Genomic DNA, 22,193 nt, shown 5'->3' with positions numbered 1-22,193 from the left:
GGCTAAAGATCTTCCAGCATCAGACAGGGGTAGTTCCACAGTGTTGGTGTCAGAAAATGATTCACTTATACATTCACCAAAACATACAAAATGCAGTATAATTATGACTCAGCACCACAACTACTGAGCTACATGTGTAAATGCTATCATTAAAAAGATAAAAATATGATATCAAGTTGTAAACCTGCCCATAACTTGTGCAGCTGGATAGTGCATCTGGATGCCAGATGTACCTGTGTCCCAGAACTGAGACATGTACTATAAATTGTAATACCTGAGGCATGTACTATAAATTGTAATACTATTAACAGGTTAAAACTGGGGAAGATAGTGATAATAGGATTTCATGCCTGAGGCATCATCAGTTTATATTTTCTGTGGCCTATCCAGCTCTGCCATAAAATCCAGCACCACACTATGGAACTCTGTGAAGCTGATACCATTTTTAAGTGAGGCCAGAAACTCTTCCATCTCTGTAAGGGGTTAGTCAGCAGATGGCTCACCACTTCTTGCCCTCCCTTTCTTGCCATGGACTCTGCTCTGCATGTGGCAGCACAGATCATATCAGTCACCCTGTAGTGGACCATATTGTAATTGCAATCCTGACCATTGACAGCATTAATTTTGTTGACAATTCCTCACCAGACACAATCACAAATGTGCTGATTGGTGGAATATACTGCAAAGAGCTGACTATCATGGAATCAGAGGGCCTCTACTACAACCTTATTTTCAGCCACTGTTAACTTGGGGTTGTTGATCAATGCAGTTTTCTGCACCCATTTCTTTGACATAGCTGTATCGGTATGGAAACAGTGGAATTAATAGCTGTAGTTCCAAATTAAATAGGTCTTAGAAATCCTAACACTACTACTATATTAATAGGATATATTCTATGCTTTGTTTGGGCCTGACACTACTGGTGCTAATATATGTGTATCCAGAAAACAATTTTACTTGAATATCAGACATCATTGTGCCCTAAACACAACACCTCCACACAAAAAAAAAAACAACAAAAAACCCCCCAGCACATTACTGCAGGTGAACAAGTACACACGTTAACAAGCACATGAGCATTACAGTATCTGTGGTACAAATGTTGTGACTAATCGCATACATGTAAGTTACACAACAATACAATAGTGTACGGCCCAGTACTACTGTTAAAAGCTGCTGCAACAAGCTTGCATGCTACTATGGCCATTATACTTGTAATGCACCCCTTAAAAGGCTTTGTGTTTATATATTTAGAAACACTGACATGACTTTTAGGCGTTATATTAAACAGTAAACAAAAATCTACCTTTGGACAATGAAGTAGGTATAAAAAGAAATATTTACCTTTATGTAAGGAGGTATCTTCTTTTGCAACAAAAGCTGAGGCATCATACAGGATTCAAACACCATTCACGTTGTAGTTGTTGTCTTCCACAGAGTGATGAGGATCTGTGCTTCCTGCCAAATTTATATCCCCTTCTGGGCTCAGTGTATGATAATTAGGGTTCCTCTCAGTCTGTATGATGAGCAAACCTAATAAACACACCAGTAAATGTGCTACATGATGCTGTTCACTTGCCTTAGCACCTGCAGGCAGCACCACTCACCCAAGGTAAACTTAAGTGATTAGGACTGACAGAATCGTCATGCCATAACTAACTATCTGAAGATGGAGTTTCTGTTGATCATGTATTCTCAGCAGAATTCAGATGAATGGAGGACTGTCATGATTCACACCTTAAAGTACCACACTGTGTCTATAATAATACAGTACCTATTTTGTATTATTTTCCCATCCATCATGCAAGTGATGTGCCTGTCATTGCACAGAGGCCAGGAGACACATTTGGCCACCAATTCCTTACCATTTTTTTCAGTGATCTTTGAAGGTGAGACAATTATGGTTGGAAAAGATGAGGGCAAGCTCCTTTCAGAGTGCAGAGGTGGTGTGAGAAGGACTCCAAGACTTTGCTGGACATTCTTTATAAGCAATACAGTAGGAGTATACTAGGTCACAGTATAATGTTGATTCTTAGAAAAGTTTGGAAAAGGCTATTACCCATGCTACTGACATCCCACACACAGGAAAACAGTGCTGTCACCACTACAGTCACTTGATGCAATCTTGACCTCCTTGAACAGTGGGAGGCTGAAGTTAGAACACAGTCACCACCTCAGACTGTAAGTATAACATCTTTTAGCCAAACAAATAGCCTGCAAAGGCATGTCACCATCCAATGTTTCATTGTGCAGATATTGCTAGGATTGCAGTGGATTGAACCCCCCCCCCCAAAAAAAAGAGATATATACATTTTTTTATTCCACTAGTGTCAATCCACCAGTACAGGGTCCATATATGTAATATCCTTCAGCAGTAGTTTGCTGGGCATTTCACAATAAATATAGTAGAAATATCTGTCTTTTGTGTATCACCTGAGCTGGACATATTATTTTATGATCAGTGTGTCTGTTATGTATAAGTGCAGTTTTATTATTGTCAAAACTCAAATAGCATCACAACTCACAAGCAAAGATGTGCTATCCTGATAAGTATCTTCTTTATACCTATACCAGACTGTACACATGGATGACTTTTGGCTTAGGCCATCCACCCACATGCTATAATCAGACAAACCTGTTGAAAATATACCTGAGTAAGTCTTACTATTAAGAAGTTTTTGTACATATCACCATATTTAAGAATGCAATATTCACTGATTTTGTATTTCTCTACCCCCAACTTATTTGTTACATTCCTTTGTCTTTTATTTTTTTATATGTTTTTGTTTCTCTCCCTTTCTGATACTGTTATATGCATCAGCAGCAGCATAGCAACCTGCACCTAACCTAACAACAAGGCCTGTCGTCACCCCACAGATAGCTGCAGTAGTGCCACCACCACCACTACAGGCACCCAGTACATGTGTCCCTACCAGCTACAGTTGACTTCATATCTGCTGCCCTTCCTGCACCACATGCATTAGGTAATCCTTCACTGGAGGGGGGGGGGGGTATAGTGGCACCCAATGGTAGTCATGCAAATGGAGGCTATGTATTTATCACTACTCAAGATTTGGCACAGAAGGTGGAGCAAATAGACAAAAGGTTGGAGCCTTATGGAAACAACCAGCTGAGTCATATCTCTGCCAAGTGGTATCTTCACCTCCTGCAGTTTGATCCAGTAGTAATGGCTCCCAGGGTGGAAAGTAATCCCCATTTGTCTAAGATGGCAGGGACCGCATCTTAAATAACCAATCCTAACCTCAACAGGTCTTCCCCTTCTTTTTGTCTCTATGCTCACCCATATCTGTTGTACATTCCCCACACCATTGTCTTCCATTTGTTTGTCTAATGCCACCTTCACTATTACATTCCCCTCCATCATTGTGTTAACCCTGTCAGTCAGGTGTATTTTTCCTTGCTACATAATCTGACCTTCTTACCCACCTCTTACTTCCCCGATTTCCTTCCTCAACATTCACTTCTCCAAATAAATGATTAAATAAATAAATACATGAAAAAATAGCTATATAGATAGATAAACAAACAAGCAAAAAAATTAATGAATAAATAAATAAAAGGACATCTGTCCTACAAAAAAAATTCTCCCTCCCATACCTTTCAACTCTCCATATATATGACTACTGTTCACACAATTGGCTCCAGTTGTTCAGCATAAAAAGTATAACTGTCTGACAAATCAATGAGGATTTCGGTCATTAAATAATTATTAATAATGTTATAATTCCACATGATTATTGCCCTAAAGGAATGAGAGGTATGCTCCTATCCCACCTCCATCCTGCTTTTCCCTTATTTGCTCACCTTATGTTTTTCTGTCTTTTCTCTTTACCAGCTGATGCTTTCCCTTAAGATGCTTCCATGTTTCAATTTATTTATAACATATTTATATTCTCAGAGCACTGGCTACAGGGTTCTTATCCCCTAATGGTAGTAAGTTGTTCTACAATATTTTTTTCAGCCTGCAACTGTAGACCATTCCCCTACTATGTTTTTTTTATATGACACCTTTCCTATGAGTACTTCTGGGGCTTACCTGGCTAATGTCCTGGTTCAGGTTATTATGATATAAAAGCATGAGTTAAATATATTTGGGTGGAATTCTCTTTTCTTGTTGTCATTGGTTCCATTACCCTAAAATATGTTGCCGCCTTCTGTATGAACAAATCTGTGGTGTGGCTGGTCAACAGTCTGCAAGTTAGCCACAGAAAATGCATACTGTGAAAGCAATGGCCTACTTCTTTGCACAGTATATACTGGGGGACATCTTTACTATGTTGAACTATTCATAAGTGAGCATAGACGGAAATTTAGGACTGCTACAGCTGCTTACATTGCATTCATCCTGCATCATATTTACATGACATTAAAAAGGGGGAAAGCCAGTGCAAGCTTACTAAAGCTAATAAGCCAGTCTTTCAGTCTGAAGATGCTCTGCTTTCTGTCCTAGGGTTGTCAAGACAGTCACTCAGAGAGGGAGAACTTATAAATCATCAAGACATTTATGTGGCCAATAACTTACATACTGGTTTACAGCACAGACCACTGATAGCACATCTCAACCTACTGACCACAGAGACAGTGAAATACTGAAGACCTATTGGTAGCTGTGTACTGAGTTAGGAATGGTACAGTAATCACTTGTCATTAACCTTAAGGCCACTGTGAAGCCTTTCCTTTTCTTGACACTAAGACGAGTTGCAATACCCTTGCTGGGGAAAGTCAGGTAGGGGCTTGAGTATCCATACAGCATGCATCATAACTACAGTAGAGGACCCAACAGACTGGTGCTTAGGTATAACACCTGCACCCTAGATTAATGGCACAGTACATATCTATGCCAACCAAACCAGACTTAATGAAGCAGTGGACGGGGAGACATACATTATATCATTTGTGGAGCAGACACTGTGGATACTAACTGGACATGGGTGTTCAGCAAATTTAACACACTTGTGGGCTTTTAGCAAATTCTTGTGTCTGACAAATCTTCCCAATACACTGCCACCATCACCCCATTGGGGCATTATTTATTCAAAGCCATTCAAGATTTCCTCAATTTCAGAGCATGTCCTAAAATGGGTAGTCCTAGATGAAATTCCAGGTACACTTCACTGTATGCATGGGACCCCCATCTGGAGGAAAGCATGGTCAATACATGCTGCTGTCCTGAGCAGCAGGAAGCTAGTTAATCCCCTTACTTTTTGAAATATTTTAAACCAGAAAAGATTTTCTTCTAGTAAGAGCACACCATGTTTGATTTGCAATATGTTATAAACATGGTAGATATAAAATGTAAAATATCTAAGTTGTTTGATAATGGGTTACATACTGAAGTTAATAACATTGAATTTATTTTACAAATTTATAAGAAAATTTATTTTAGTTGCCAAAGAATAGTAGTGTTATAATCAAAGAAAAAGTCATATTTCTATAAGCATACCGGGTAGACTTATTGTATCAGTGAGTGAATCATTTATCTGATCAATACTTTCCAATCGTGAATGATAAGAATGGGAAACCCACTGCTGTTCTGCGATATTACACAATACATGCAAATTACCCATATTATATTTTCACAGTGTTTCAAAACATCAAAATTAATCTAAAAAATGCATGTTAGATAGCAATTATAAGTGACAAAACTGTGAACCTCAATGCATAAGATGTCAACATTTGTTTGCTTATATGTCATATATGTTTTGAAAATGTTAATGCAGGAAGGAATGTATAGTTAACATTCATTAGGAAACAAGAATTTGTATCTCTGTATATTTCACATTACCCACTGTGCTTAATGTCAGTTTTTAAGCAGCACCTGCTGCTTGCATATGCCACATCCAGCACGACACTTACACATTCTGTTTCTACACGATCATTATAAATATAGAAATGAATCACTATAAATATAGAAATGTTCATATTTTTCATAACTTTTTTTGCAAACACCTGTTAATATCTCCAGTTCAGTACATCCCACATTGCAATGACTGTTTCACTGTGCATGCTCAGCAAATGATACCTTCTTTTATGGCACCTTGCTCCCTTATGCATGACTTACTTTTCATGTGTTATTAGGCTCAGTTTTAGAATATTGTTAATATTGATATGCTGTTATCTGCGGTGGTGGTGCTGCGGTAGCGTTGTCGCCTCACAGTAAGATGTTGTCCTGTTCAATTCTCAGCTAGAGCATCTTCTGTGTGGAGACATGCGTGAATGGGGCGTACCTTCGTTGAAGGTTGTGCATCAGGGCCGGCAACTCAGCATGTAAAAATCTACTTCCAATCATTAGCGGACCGGAGTTCCACTGTGGCAACCCCTAACTGGGAAAAGCCAAAAGACACAACAACAACATTGATATGCTGTTGCTCCAACAAATACCTATATCTGTTCTGTGTCTGTGTTTGTCTTACCCAATCATGTGCAGAATTGTTTTTCATCTAACACATACTACATACTGTGATCCACCAAAAACATTTAACAGAATCCATCCCACTCCACCCCTTGTTCATCACCTTTTAAGATAACATGTACGCTGCACTCTCCAAAGTTGGTAACCACAAACTCATTATTTTGGATTATCTCAACTTGGACTGGAAGGGTTAGGATAAAATATAGCTAAACATGCAGCTTGAACACTGTAATATTTGTCACATTTAAGTTGCATTGGGAAAGCATGATGTGTATTGGACTCTGTCAGGTGTGCCTGGAGTTTGTAATTATCTTTCACTAAATAGAAAAATACTCAGACCAATTCCAGCATATCTTCTGTAATCACATCTGCAGTTGGTGTGATGTAGTCTTCCTTTGGCATGTTTTGGAATCCAGCCCTAAACTGATAGTCATCTAGAAATGTAGGTAACCATAGTCCAGAAGTGCAAGCTTGAAGGTCAGAGAAATATATTCCAAATAGAAGAGGGACCAACATATAGCCCTGTGGTACATTACTGGAAATTTGTTTTCTTTTCAGTAGTAGCACCTGTAGCTCTTACCACTTGGATTCTGTCTAACTGATGTAGGCTTTTACAAAGCACCACTTTTATCTTGTTGGGATTAAGTAGTAAATTGTGATTTTTAGTCAAATTTCAACTGCAGAGAGATGGGTTTGGCTGCTTTCTTGAAGACTGGATAGGGGAGGGGCTGCACATTTCAAAGCTGAGTCATTGGCGTATGAAGCTTTTTGATGAAGATGTTGAAAAGATGAGGGACTAAGTAGGGATCCTTGTGGGACTCCTATGCTTACTGGTAGAAAGGTTGAGAAGTTTTTTTGGCACCTGAAGGCTTGTTCCCCTTTTTAACTTCTTCAGTTCTTTTGGATTTCTAATACCATGATGGGAATGGACCCCATTCCTAAGTCAAAGTATGATTAAAGTTCATGAAATTAGTATTGTTTCAATCTTTGATGATGTCAGCCAGAAGTACTCTTTGCAGCACCCGCAATGTGCCCAGTAATGACTTCTTCTGCAATTCAGATGGAGTTACATGTATTGGTAACATACTAAATACGATTTTAAATTCTTTTTATAAGACCCATTGCTTCTACTACTATTGGAACTGTTTGGGTATCTTTTCTTCCACTTGCTCTCATTGCTGCCTACAAATCCTGATATTTTATGACTCTGTGACCAGTGGCGGCTGGTGAGTTCAAATCAAAGGGGGGCTGCAGGAGACAGCTGAATGGGTGGGGCCAATGGGAAGGGGTGTGGCCAACCAGAAAGGGGTGGGTCTATGCTCAAAACCGCAAAAACTGGAACTTTAATTAAATACGCTGCCCTGGATGCCAAACCGTCATTATGAGAGTCCAATCAAGACAATGTGAAGTGTAGAAGAATATTTCAATGCATTAGCTGCATGACAGCTTACTTAATATCTAGATGGAAATAAAAAGGCTGTGAGGCATGAAAAAATAAATGACTTTTTAAATACATTACTGGAATGCCAGTCAAACTCAAGTACATGAAAAACAAGCAGCACTCAACTCAAAACACTTCACCTTGCACTGCAGTTCTAATTATAATTTATATATAGCTTTATTAAAATACCAAGTAACATGCTGAAAGTAGCAATCTCTGTGATACCCCACTTGTAAAAATGTTTCTTATCCAAAAAGACCTGCTGCCTGACAACAACTATCTACTTGTTTCATGGGGAAAACGTGATCAAAGTAAAAAATGAAAAGCAAACAAGAAACAAGCTCAAGATACATTGCTTAAAGGATTACTGCACAGGTTATGGACCACACATGATAGATTGGCATTCTGTTTGTTTTACAGGTAAAGCCTTCAGTGATGACTGCAAGTCTCCAACAAATGTAATGAGCTTCTCAAAATAATGTAATCCTGTCCTTTATTACAAATACTGTCATATGCATTTCAATACCCAAGGCTTATACATTATCTAGTTATGCAAGTATTCTCTGCATGGCAACAGAAAGGCTTTCTGCAAAATCAAGGACAAAATAAAAGTAGTACTTGTGTCTACCTTGGATGGGGGGATACTCTGCACATTTACACTGCATAACTGCTCCTTGCCTTGCTTGGACACATCCAGAGTCACACAACATGGGGCAGTGGGGTGCAACAAGTATGTCACAATTTGAAATGTCTCTGGCTGACTGTGATAGCCCTGACAAATTTGTCATATCTCTCAACCTAAGAGCAAGAAATCTGGACAAAGCCATACATAGAAGTGGGCAAGGTCCAAAAATAAGGACAATTTTAAATATTGCTCTTATAAACTTAGAAAGGTAATAGAGTAGTAGGTCTTGCATTAGTATGAATTTCTGAAGGGTATGAAATCTGAAACACAAATGTCTGTCATTATTTTCTAACTTCAGTCTTTAATGATTTGCTACTAATTTGCTAAAAAAACAAAATTTTTTATGAAAAATGGACATAAAATGTGATGCAAAAATATAAAATAGCCACAAAATACAGCTGGGGACCTGTCAAAGAAGGGACACTTTTTTAATATTAGTACTGCTAACTTGAGCAGCTGACAAAATAAAAGAATCTACATGCATTTCTGAAATAAAAGTAATCTATAACTTTGATTATTACAGTTATTTATTAATTGTAAACCCTCCACGTTTTCTTCCAAAATTGCCATTTTGCGGTGGGATTATTAGGGGAAGAGCAACATTTTGAGCCGAAATTGGGGACAGTTGAGAGGTTTGGATATGCCTAATTCTTTAAAGCAATTTATTTGCACGTACCTCTCAACCTGTTAATGCAGGAAATCTGGACAAGGCCAAATATACTTATAAACAGTACAAAAATTGTTATATAAACTGAGACAGTTGATAGAATAACAGGTCTTGCTATAGCATGCATTTTTCTGAAGGTTCTGAAGTCTGAAACTCAGTGTCTCATTATTTAGTGCCTTAATTCCTAAATTATTTGCCAGAAAACCACATATTTAATGAGGAGCAAACCAAAAATAAGAAGCAAAAATCTATTCATTGTGTGAAAATCTGGACAGTTGAGAGGTACAGTTCAGTCGGGGTTGTCTTTGAGTTTGCTGCCCTTCCCCCTCACAAAATCATGGTTGAATGGAGCCTCCCCCCTTCAGCTATTCCAATGAACCATTACTTGGCTATTTCACCCCATTTACCATAAACACTAATGTGCATACTGCTTTACTTCTGCGATGATTTGGACTTCATTTGAAAGTTTTATTTTGCATTTTACAGCACAAACACTAAGACATCTGCTAAACAAAGCAATGTAATCTCACAATGAAAACAGACTTAGCATTAAAACCTCTCTGCTCTTGAAACTCACATTCATTGAAACAGCATTGAAACCCACATTCAAAGAAAATACATTTTGCCAGTGACAGATAAAGATTAACTTTGGGCTGTTTTCAAATCATAGGCCCCTTGCACATGAAACATACACGTGGTCTTTGATACACCTTTCTGATTTTATTAAATTATATTTCTTGTACAATATAGTACAGTTGTAGAGAGCATTTTAAATTTATTTTGAACATTTTTCCAGTAAACAATGAAACAAATGCATGCACCAATAATGACAAAACTGTCCAATTCAGAACATTTTTCCAGTAAACAATGAAAATAAAATGCATGACCAATAACGACAAAACTGCACAATTCAGAACATTTCTATCATAAAAGTCTACTCAAACTTCTACAGTCCACCAGTATCAGTAAAAATGCATAATCTCTGAAGAAGTAAAAGTCATCTAAATAATTCCACATTAAAGAAATCTGTAACTAATGAAGAGGTTGCTGCTAGCAAGCAACTTTATATTTCATTGTTTCATCTACAAATAAAGTGTCTGTTGCCCTTGAGGAATAAATCACCTATGTTTCATTAAAAAAACAATAAGCTAGTAATATTGCAATATGGAATGGATGGCAAACAGCTAACATGTTCAGAGTTACTAGGCATCTTCACCAAAAAGGACTGCAGCATCCACCCCCTTTACAATACAGTACAGTATCAGCAATACAGCTACCTACTCTCAGAGTAGAACCCACAGCCTTCTGCATCAAAAGCAAGTATACTACCTGTTGTGCTATTAACAATGCAAGCAGGCTCAGCATAAGCATCACTAAACTTTTGTTCCCCCGCAGCTCTCAGCTTCTTGTAAAATCTACTTGACACTCGGCTGTATCTCTGAACTTTGTAGCACAAGAAATCTGGAAAAAGTCAAAATTTGGGGGGGGGGGGGCAAAAGACCAAAAAACAGGGACACATTTTTAACATTGCTTGTATAATGTTGGAAAGTTGCTAGAATAAAATGTTGTATTACCACCATACATTTCACTACCAAGTATTGAACCCAGGACCCTGTGCAAAATAGTCAGAGCAACATACCACTATGCCAAATCAATCATCTATTTTATGAATGAGGAAGACTAAAACTTAAATGGCTACATTCAGTGAATTCAGTTCTCACCATAGCTGTCAACATCTTAGCACAAAACACACGAACAAAGCCAATAATGGGGGAATACAGCCCCCCAAAATATTCAGTGAATTCAGTTCTCACCATAGCTCTCAACCTCTTAGCAAAAACACATAGACAAAGCCAGTAATGTGGGAATACAGCCCCCAAACATATTCAGTGAGTTCAGTGTATCACCATAGCTCTCAGCCTTGGCACAAAAAACCTGGACGAAGCCAATAATGGGGGAATACAGTCCCAAAACTAGGGACAAATTTCAAATATCCATCTTATAAACTTAGAAACTTGCTATAATAATAGATTTTGTGTTACCATGTACTTTCTGAAGAATATGAAGTCTGAAATTCCAGTGCTTGTTATTTTTATTTATTTAACATTTCTTAACCAGGAAAGTCTGATTTAAAACAAAAGACAATTTTTGGCAGAGGAAGAAACACTCCAGACACGTCTTTGTAAGATGAGAGGACAGCAGAGCAAACCCGCACAAACACAGGGAGGACATGCAGACTCTGCATAGAAGGCACCCCAGCCAAAAATCAAACCAGACAATCTGTAGCTGTTAGGCAGCAATGCTACCACTGCACCACTGTACAAGTGGCTGTGTTGAGAAACAAAAATACAGAAACCACAGATTTTATGAGGAACAGAACAAATATGAGGCAAAAATCTGCATTTTTGTTACAAATGGTGGTGGGTAGGGAATTCAGGCTCTTGCCATTTAGGCCCAAGATACAGGGTTCAAGCCTTATTCTCTACCCACCACCATGTAGCAACTGGGGCATTTCACACACACACACACACACACACACACACACACACACACACACACACACCTCTGTCAAAAGCAGCAAGCTCCATCATTGCCAAGCTGTTCAAGCCCTTCCTGTAATATAGACTGCTGGTGCAGACAGTCTAGATTCTAATTCTTCTTGTTTTACAGCTGGGAGGCCTACAGTCCTGCAGTGCAATAGCATGAGCCGCCCCTGTTTGTGACTCTCTTTACGCAAGACACTGTAGTCACTGAGTGTGGTGATTTCAATCACCAGTGCTACTTTTGTCTTCTTTTCATGGATCACTATATCTGGTTTTCTAGCATCTATCTTTTCAACTGTTGGTAATGGGTGATTCCGTGTAATGTAGACTTCATCATTTTCTATGATGCTATGTGGCTCAAGTTTCCAGTGTTTTTCAGAAACTTTAATGCTATAATGTTTGCACAATCCCCCGTGCAACAGTCTCACCACATTATTGTGCCTTTCAGTATACAGTCCTTCTGTTATTAGTATGTCACAACCAGCAACGAGTTGTACAACTGTTTCCAGTTCTGTTTTACAAAACTTACATTTGTCTGTTTCAATCACATGTTCAATGGACTTTGTAAATCAATGTGTACATAGCCCACTATTTTGTGCCACCAATATTAACCTTTCATCTCTTGATTTGAATTTTCCTCTCCTTAACCATTCCTGCATTTGTTCCTGATCAACATGAGGTTCTTCCAGAAGTTTTCTATATTTGCAACTATATTTATGCATTTTCCACATTATTGGCCTTCTCATCTGGTCCTTCACCTTATATTGTTTGTTTGTTTTTTTTTTGGCACACTCAGTTGCTGCCTGATTTTTATCCACTTGTGAGCATGAAGCATCCTTCTTGTTTTTCTATCAAATCTATCCAACATGTTTTTGGGCCAGTCAATCACTCCAAAACTGTAAGTTAGGACAAGTAGAGCAAACTGGTTTATAGCTTGGATTTTGTCCCTGGATGGCAATGCTGTTTTCAGGATTAATTTAAGTCTTCTAAAGTATTTCTTACTAAGTTTTATTCTCATTTGTTCATGTTTTACTGTTGATCCTTCATCAATTCCTAAATATTTATACACTCTTTCTTCCTGGAGTTTTTTATATCACATTTTTGTCCCAAATTGATGTTTTCCTGGTGCTGCAGTTTTCCTGCTTTAAAGGTTGTTTTTGCGCATTTATCAAGACTAAGTGACATTCTTATATCATCTGAAAAAGTTTTGACAGCTTGCAGTTGTGCTTTCAGTTCCTCATCTGATAAGCTATGGTGTTTTAAATCATTGACAAAGAGAAGATGAAAAGTCTTTATACTTTGTTCTTTTCTAGGAACCAAATTATAGCCATGGCCTAAGCTGTTAAGTAGACAACTTAGTGGGTTAAGATCAAGGCAGAATAGCAGCAGTGACAGAGAGTCACCCTGGAATATCCCCCTTTTGAATTTTTATCCCTAGGATAATAGTTTGTCCTTTATCATGGCTTAATTGCAAAGTGGTCTGCCATTGTTTCATAGTCACTGGAATATATTCGATTAGTGCAAGGTGTATCTTATACACTTCCAAGCACTCTTTTATCCATGAGTGTGGGATACTATCAAATGCTTTTTGTAGCAATTCATGCCATACTTAGATTCTTCACCTTTTTACAGTTCTCCACTATGACTTTATTTAACAAGAAATGATCGTTTGTTCCATATGACTTTCTTTTACTGCCTTTTTGTTCTACTGCCATAATTGAGTTTTCTTCTAAATGACTATAAACCCTGTCAACATCAGTTCCCATATATAGTTTATATGTCGTCGGAAGGCAAGTTATCGATCTCTAATTTGCAGAGTAGTTTGCAGGTTCACTCTTTAGAAGCATGGTTTTTCCTGTTGTTAGCCAGGTTGTTGTCTGTTTGGGGTATGCATATAAATAGTTCTCACTCATGGCTAAATCTTTGTGCAAAGATGTTAATACTTTTAACCAAACGTTAGGTACTACATCTAGGCCAGGATTTTCCAATTAGAGGCTTTTCTTAACTTTGTTTCAATCTCTCTGGTTGTTACTTCATCCCATTTCATACCCTGTACCCTTAAACTTCTTATTCTTTCTTTTACTTTTTTTATCCATTTAGCATCTTTGTTATGTTCCACAGGATGGGCGGCCACGATGGTGCACCGGTTAGCATTGCCACCTCACAGCAAGAGTTTCTCCGGTTCGATTTTCAGCTGAGGTGCCTTCTGTGCAGAGTCTGCATGTCCTCCCTGTGGTCATGTGGGTTTCCTCCTGGGGGCTCTGGTTTCCTTCCACATCCCAAGGACATGCAGTAGGTGGACTGGACACTCTAAATTGGCCCTAGGTGTGTGTGTGTGTGTGTGTGTGTGTGTGTGTGTGTGTGTGTGTGTGTGTGTGTGTGTGTGTGTGTGTGTGTGTGTGTGTGTGCCTTCTGTGGAAGGTTGGGTGCTGGGCTGGCAACTCGACACTGTAAAACTCCACTGCCAATTGTGAGCAGACAGATGATCCGCTGTGGTGACCCCTAACCAGGAAAAGCCGAAAGAAGAAGTTATGTTCAACAGGATCGTCATAGATACTTCTGCAAAATGTATCTATTTCTTCTTTTTTTGGCAGTCTTTCAATTCCATTAACCTTGTTTCCCAATTCTCTATAAAACTTTTTGTGTCATCAATAAATTGCTTATTTTGTACTGTTCCTTTAAATTTATCTGCATATCTTCTAAGTTTTTCCACCTGTGCTGAGATTTTTAGTTTGTTGTTTGCAATAGTGCATGATAGATCTTGTTCTGCTCTAATATTGCACATTGTTTTTATCACGTCTATCTTTCTGAGTATTTGTTTTATCTGTTCCCTCTTCTATACTCTTCTAACAGTGATACTTCTTGTCTTAATTGCTTTATAGTTTTCTCTATTTGATACTTCCATGATGATATTCGATATCTCCCCTTCATTTCCCTCACTACCTTGTGTTCTTGTGGTAGAACTTTATCAGTTATTAATTTAGCTGCACAGTAATATATCCTAATTACTTCTATTATATCACATTGGATCTCTATGGACAGTCCTTATTACTGTGTTCATTTGTTTTATCAAACATCTGACTTTTTGGGTTTTATTGACCTTCTGCAATCTGTTTCTTTCATTGATCTTAATATATCTATGTCTATTAAATCAAGCAACTCTTCTCTTAGCTCATTTTCTTCTAAACTGAGAGCACATTTTTTTGTTTTCCATTTCCTACAGGCATTCTGTAGAAAGTTCTATAGCATCTTCCTGTGGCACATTCTCTTCAATTTCATCCTGTGCCATCTGTTGCTCTGTCATATTGGAACTCGCCTATCACTCCTCAACATTGACTGCATCAGAGTTTCCAGTTTCCTGTTCCTTCCTTTCCTGTCCAGCTTCAAGTGAACATTTATACTGGTTTCCTGTGGAAGGCTCCAAAATATCTTCATATGGCACCTGACCAACTGCTTTCCATTCCACTGGTTTCCCCTTAATTTGGATATCCATTGCTCTATCCTGTTGTGGTGCTTTCTGAATTAGATTTTCTACATTCTTCACTTTGCAGGTACTCTATAACCTCAGTCTCTAGTTCTTTAATTTGTCCATTACTAATCTCCTTTTCTATTTTTTGTCTTTGTCTTCTTATTTTTTGTATTGTAAAGTTTTTCATGCCCAGATTCCTTTGGCTATATTTCCCTTCAAATATCTTTGGTGCTGCTCTTTTTGTATTGGTTAGTTTGCTTTCTCCTTTGCATAAATATTGTACCATATTAAAATCTCTTTTTCTTTCCCATGTCCATATTTCTTTTTCAGATGTCTGTTGATCTTCCTGCTTCTCCTTACTTTAGGGACTTACGCCATCATGCTGTGATATAACCTCTGTTAGATCTTCTGCACCAAATCCTTCACTTCTCAGGCACTCCATAACTTCAACTTCTATTTTATTTCTGCTTTACTAATCTTCTGTTCTACATTCCCTCTGTGATACTATTTTTTTATTGTGAAATTGTCCATATCTGGATGCCTTTAATTGTATTTCTCTTTGTATATCTTTGGCTTTCTCCTTTGCATAAATATTATACCATATCTAATCTCTCTTTCTTTCCCATGCCCATATTTCTTTTGTTCCCCTTGAGAGAAGTAGCTAATGAACCTTGAGAGGGAGGCCAACAGACGTGATTTCTATGAGAAGGTTTTGGTGTGACATGATATCAAATGCCTTTGATTGGTCTAAGGAAAGCATCAGCACTAATTTGCTGCCATGTCTCTATTGCTTTATGGTATTGGTGGAATTTAGGTGTGCAGCTGTTGCATTATGGTCAGGTCTGAATCCATGTTGGGTACTACGGAGAAGTTTATTAGAAATACGATGGTGTGTCAGCTGAAAATGGATGCATTTCTGAAGGCTTTTTGATACTGATAATATGATAGCAATTGGCCTATAGTTATTGAAATCAGTTGATATGGGCTGCCTTTGTGTAATGGTATAATGTTGTATTGTTTCCAGCCAGGAGGGATGTATTTTTCTGATGCAGACATATTAGCATGGAGAGTGGAAGAGCTGCAGAATCAGCAGAAAGTTGGGGGGGGGGCTAAAAAGGTTGACTTTAGCTTGAGTAGCAACTTTTTTTTATGGTTGAAGTAGGCACAGGCGAAAGTCAAATAGCTGTGGGTGGTTAGGACTGGTACAGGGTTGTGTGATGGGTGAACTAGTCTAATTATTGGTTAATGACTGTATTGTTTGAATAGCACAGGAGATAATTTGCCAGTGGATGAGATTTGTGGTATTGTTAGTTGATTGGGATTGTCTAGCAGTTTATCCTATGTGTAGAAGTTTTTTAGGGTTGACCAGAATAACTTTGGTTTGTTTTGATGTTTGTATTGAAGGTTGGTGTGAAACGTTTATCTTTTGAGTTTATTGTGGTATTTTGTGACATTTCTAAGACATTTAAATGTCTGAAATGAGGCTTGAGTTCTATTTTTGTACCAGTCTTTCCATTCTTTGCCTCTTTGGAGTGGATCCCCTTCACTACACCGAAACACCACAATGCCGACACAAAACACCGACACCAAAAGACCGATGACTCAGATGACCGACAAGGTGAGAACCCGACGGACTCAGTAAGTGTGCGATAGAGTGAGGGATTTAGTGTTAGGGAGCAGACAGGTAAGTGTGCGATAATGAGGGACTGTAGTTTTAGGGACGGGTTAAGTGAGTTAGGGTTAGGGTGCGGGTAGGGTGAGTGTGCGATAGTGATGGACTATATGTTTAAGGGTGGGTTAAGTGAGTTAGGGTTAGGGTGCAGGTAGGGTGTGTGTGCGATAGTGATGGACTGTAGGTTTAGGGGTGGGTTAAGTGAGTTAGGGTTAGGGTGCGGGTAGGGTAAGTGTGCGGTTGTGTCGGACCTTAGGGTTAGGGTTTGGGTTAAGGTTAGTGCATGTATGGTTGTGTGTATTGTCGGTATTGTGTGTTGTTGGTCTTTTGGTGTCGGTGTTTTGTGTGTCGGCGTTGTGGTGTGTCGGTGTAGTGAAGGGGATCCCTTTGGAGTATATGTTTTTTTTGTTTCCTTGGCCATTGTGCTGGGTTGGATTTAACTCTTTTATTAAATAGTGAGGCCAGATTAATAAGGTTTTGTAAGAAGATGTTGTTAAAGTGAAAGACTGCATTATCTAGATTGATGGATTTTAGCATGTTCCAATTGTATTGTTTTACTGAGTTGATAAAGGTTTCCTTATTGAATTGTGTAATGTTAAATACTTAAGCAATAGCTCACAAGTGGGTGTGGGTATATTAGGATTTACCCATGGTTGTCTTTGTTTGATCACTTGGGTGACCCATAGTAAAAGAGTCAATATATATTGCATGCACTGTATAATTGCCATCTACTGTTTTAGTGATCTTTTCCAAGAAATTAGTGAGGATAAAGAGGCAGAACCTGCCTTTGATGAAGCAGAGTTGATGAGGGTCTAGGGTTAAGTAATTTCCAAAGTCCAGATTAATGAGATTAGATATAATATGTTTCATAGCTTCAGATATGAGGTTAGTGAGACTAATGGATTTGTAGTTACCAGGGGAAAAAATGGGTTCCACTTGTGCAACAGGATCATGAGGGTTGTTTCAAGGTTTTGAGACTGTAACTAAAGAAGAGGCTTAGATTAACTATGCTAAATACAGGGGCAGATAGGCTATATTTCATATCAGTAATCAGCCTAGTATGTTATCAGGTCACCTGGATGAGGTGTTCTTAGTTTTTGAGGAGGGTGACAGAATTTGCCCCATAATATTTATAGAAGATGTTCAGGTTTGTGGAATTTGTGGACTAGTTTTAGCTGTGGGTGGAGTAAACTTTCTACTAAATTGTTAGCCAAGATATTTGCAATTTCCTTTGCATTTTTGGCAGACTAGCTGCAAACATTGTTGTGTGTTAATTCTTAACTTCTGGACATATGAATAGAAAGATATGCAGTTGTGGTTTCACTGGCAGTTTTAAGTTCAGATTAAGCTTTGAGCTTTTTGATGCTGCTCTTAAACTCTTTGCTAGTTTGCTTGAAAGTTGGTATATGGTGGGTAGAATGAGACCTCTTCTAATCATTATTCTCTTGTTATATAGTTAATTTAGGTGGGTATCCAACTACAGAAGATTGTTTTTTTTTTAATTTTTCATTATATTTGGTGCAAACAGAGACTGTCATATCAGCCCAACTACTTAAGTGGATGTATAAGTCCAAGGCATAGGCACAATTTACAATGATTTTAATATCAACTGGCATATACACAATTTACAATGATTTTAATATCAACTGGCTATCTTGTAGGAACAATCACCCAGCCCACCACCTAAACCTCTGTGGTTTCTCCCAATTAATACAGTCACCTACCCAGATAAATAAACATACTACTCTTGACTGGATATTAGTCAATAAAGACTCTCACTCATACTTAGCTGGCTGTCTACCAGACAGTCTCAGTGACCATACTCCAACATTCCTTCTGACACCAGTTAAATTGTGCTAAACCCATCATCTATAGGCAAATCCGAAATAGGGTAAACTTTAACCCTCTCTCCTTTATCTCATCCCTTCAAAAATGGGATTGGAGACCACTAAAGTACCTCAATCCGGATGAAGCCATCTACTTCTTCAATAGCACCTTCTTAAACATTCTAAATACACATGGCCCCATAAGTAATACCAGAGTCAAAACACAGTACTCCCCTTGGCTACAAAAAAGTACCAGAGCACTAATGAAAATCAGAGATAAGGCCTGGGAACACTGGCACTTAACAAAACCCCTTCCTCTAGACAGTCATCCCTAGTGTTTCGCAACAAGGTCAAAAAGCAAATCAAAGAAGATAAAACCCAATATTATCAGTCTGCCGTAAACTCCTCCCATCACAACCCTAAACAGTTCTGGTCCACAGTAAACTCCATTCTCCACCCAGGTAAAGTAGCCCCCCCCCCCACCTACCACTCTCCCTTCCTCCAGCAGTATTGCTGACTCATTCAATAAACACTTTACTAAACCATTCTGTCTTTGACTAAATAATACAACCCTCTACCCACCTTCCCTACATCAAAACCAGATACTCTGCCCACAGTCTTTTCTTTTTCATCAGTGCCTACCTCCTATATAAAAAAAAAAAACTTCTACTGAAGCTTACGCCCACAAAACTTGCAGCTGACAATCTTTCCTCTGAATACCTAAAAATAGCAGCAGAAGTCCTATCTTAATGAATTGGTCCTTATCAGAAAGCTACGTTCCCATAAAGATGGCTCTTCCACTGAACTTTCCAATTACCGCCCCATAGCCATCCTTTCTTCACTTTCCAAGATACTTGAGAAATGCATCCATTCTCAGTCTTAGACTACCTCTTAGCTAATAACCTCCTCTCCAGCACCCAGCATGGCTTCAGGCCATACCACAGCAGTACTACCGCCTTGCTGCTTTCACTAATGCTTTCCTTCATCATAAAAATAATGGCCTGTTCTCCTCTGCTATATTTCTACCCAAGGCTTTTGACATGGTCTCACACAAACTACTAATTTCTATTCTCACTAACCTATCTTTTTCCCAATCAGCTACTGATTGGTTTCACAGCTACCTAACTGGCCACCAATAATCAGTTGTCTGACATAATGACCTATCACCTCAACTTCCTGTAACACTCGGTGTTCCCCAAGGCACCATCCTTGGTCCCCTACTATTCTCACTCTTCACCAATGATCTATTCACAGCCACCAAGCGTGCTTCTCTTATACAGTATGTAGAGGACTCCACCCTCATCTGCTCAGCCCCAACTATACCTGAACTTCACAAGATCACACAGGAAGCCTTTTCATCTATAGAAAACAGACTATCTAATGCCCAGTTATTACTCAACCCAAGCAAGACTAAACTCCTTATCTTGCAACCCACTAAATCTAACCCAATTATCCCCCACTTTAATATTCTAGCCAAAGACAATATCGTCATCTCCCCAACTGAACACACTAATCTACTCGGTGTTGAGACTGATAACAATCTTAGATTTGACACTCACATTTCTCTTACCATAAAAAAGGTTCACAAAAACTAGGTGCATTGTCCAGAAAAAAAAAAATTCCTCACCAAGACAGCCAGAATTTTTGCTGCCAATTCCCACCTAATCTACACTTTACTCTACACCTCTCCTATACTTAGACAAACAGACCTAAACAAGCTCAAGGCTTGCTACAATAAAATTGCTAAGTTTGACACTGGTACATCTTATCGCAGCCACCACTGTATCTCACTTAGAGAACTTGACTGGCTTGAACTCCCTCCACATCATCACCTGAATCAACTCTCTCTCTCACCCACAAGTTAGTAAACCATCCTCTTAAAGTCCCATCCCTTCAAAACCTTATCCAGCCCTACTGCTCCACAAGACCACTATGTTCCAGCAGCAAAAATCTACTTCTAGTGACCAAACACAAGAACTCAGTGGGAGAGGTGTAGAGTAAAGTGTAGGGGTAGGAGGATGGCATAATGGTTAAGGTGTTTACCTTACAAACACAAGGTGCAAGGGTTGATTCTCACATGGGGTAATTGGCTAGGCTTGAAATGGCCCACAAAGGTAGTTAGCCTAGTACTAATCTATGAACCTATCAATGAACATATGAACCTATGAAAAGCACTATTCACCTGCATCACATGACTAGTAACCCTCCTTTTTCCTTCCTCTCCACTCCCCTAGCCACCCTGCCTCACACCATCTGATCATTGCATCTCTGGCTCACCCTTTACCCTCCCCTTCCCTTCTCACTCAATCTCTCAGACCTGTTATAACATGCTTAACTACCTCACTTCATGTCAACTCCAAATACATATCCAACTGACTTATACCTAACTTCCTCTCCCTACCACATATACTACTCACTCAGTCTTCTCTCTTACTACTCTATCTTCCCCTTCCATCCCATTAGCCCTTCTAGCTTGTTCCACCTTCATGTGGAGCATTTGATTTATATCTGCTTGAGTTTAATGCAATATTTGCATATATGATTTAGGTATATGAGTTTAGACCAGTATCCGTTTGAGCTTAGTACTATCTGTATATACATCCTACCTTTATTCCTAGCTATCTAGATATTGGTATATCTGTTCATTACTATGTTTTATATTGTATGTATAGCTAATGTTTGCTGCAGTTTGTATTATTTTCTATTGTATGTATATTCAATTGTTCATGTACTCTGCTGCTCGTTTATTGTTCTGTGGAGCTTTTCCTCCCTGGACCTCCTCTGCTGAAAAAGGACCTGTGTCCAGTTGGAATTTCCAGGTAAACAAATGTAAATAATAAATAAATTGGATGAGCTGGAGTAACATTATAGTAGAATTTTTGTATGTCGTTGAGTATTTGAAAAAAAATTGCTTTTGATAACTTCCTACACAGAGATTTATTTGCAGGGTGAGCACCACCAGCTTTAAAGGAAGAGATCACTGATGTATTCTATTTTTTAATGATGGAAGGCAAAATATATATATAGAGGTGTGCAAGAAGTGTCCATACTTCTGAAGACAAGGTCAAGAGCATTTGGGACCATAGTAGGATGGTTATTGGTACAAGAGTGTTAGCATTTATAATGTTAAGAAATCACTGGGCATGCAGATAATTATTGGTTTGGTCAGTCAGTTTTTATATAGATAGTTGAAGTCCCCCAATAAAAAGTTATTGGCACTGATGTAGATTTCAGCTAAGACATTAGTATAGCTATCATGATCAGAAGGGGACATAGAGGGTGTTCTACAGCTTGCAATGAAGTGGTAATTAATCTTGTTTAAGGCAATTTAGACATCTAAAAGTTCAAATTTAGGGTCCCAAAGGATCAGTCATGAGATGATGATATCCCCTGACAGATACTGATATAACCACACACTACTGAAAGTAGGTCTGAAAGCATAATAGGCAAAAATCCA

The sequence above is a fragment of the Protopterus annectens genome, chromosome 6.part0, assembly GCF_019279795.1.
Source record: "Protopterus annectens isolate FY-2018-M chromosome 6.part0, PAN1.0, whole genome shotgun sequence".
Lineage (NCBI taxonomy): Eukaryota > Metazoa > Chordata > Ceratodontiformes > Protopteridae > Protopterus > Protopterus annectens.
This window is presented reverse-complemented; position numbering follows the sequence as displayed.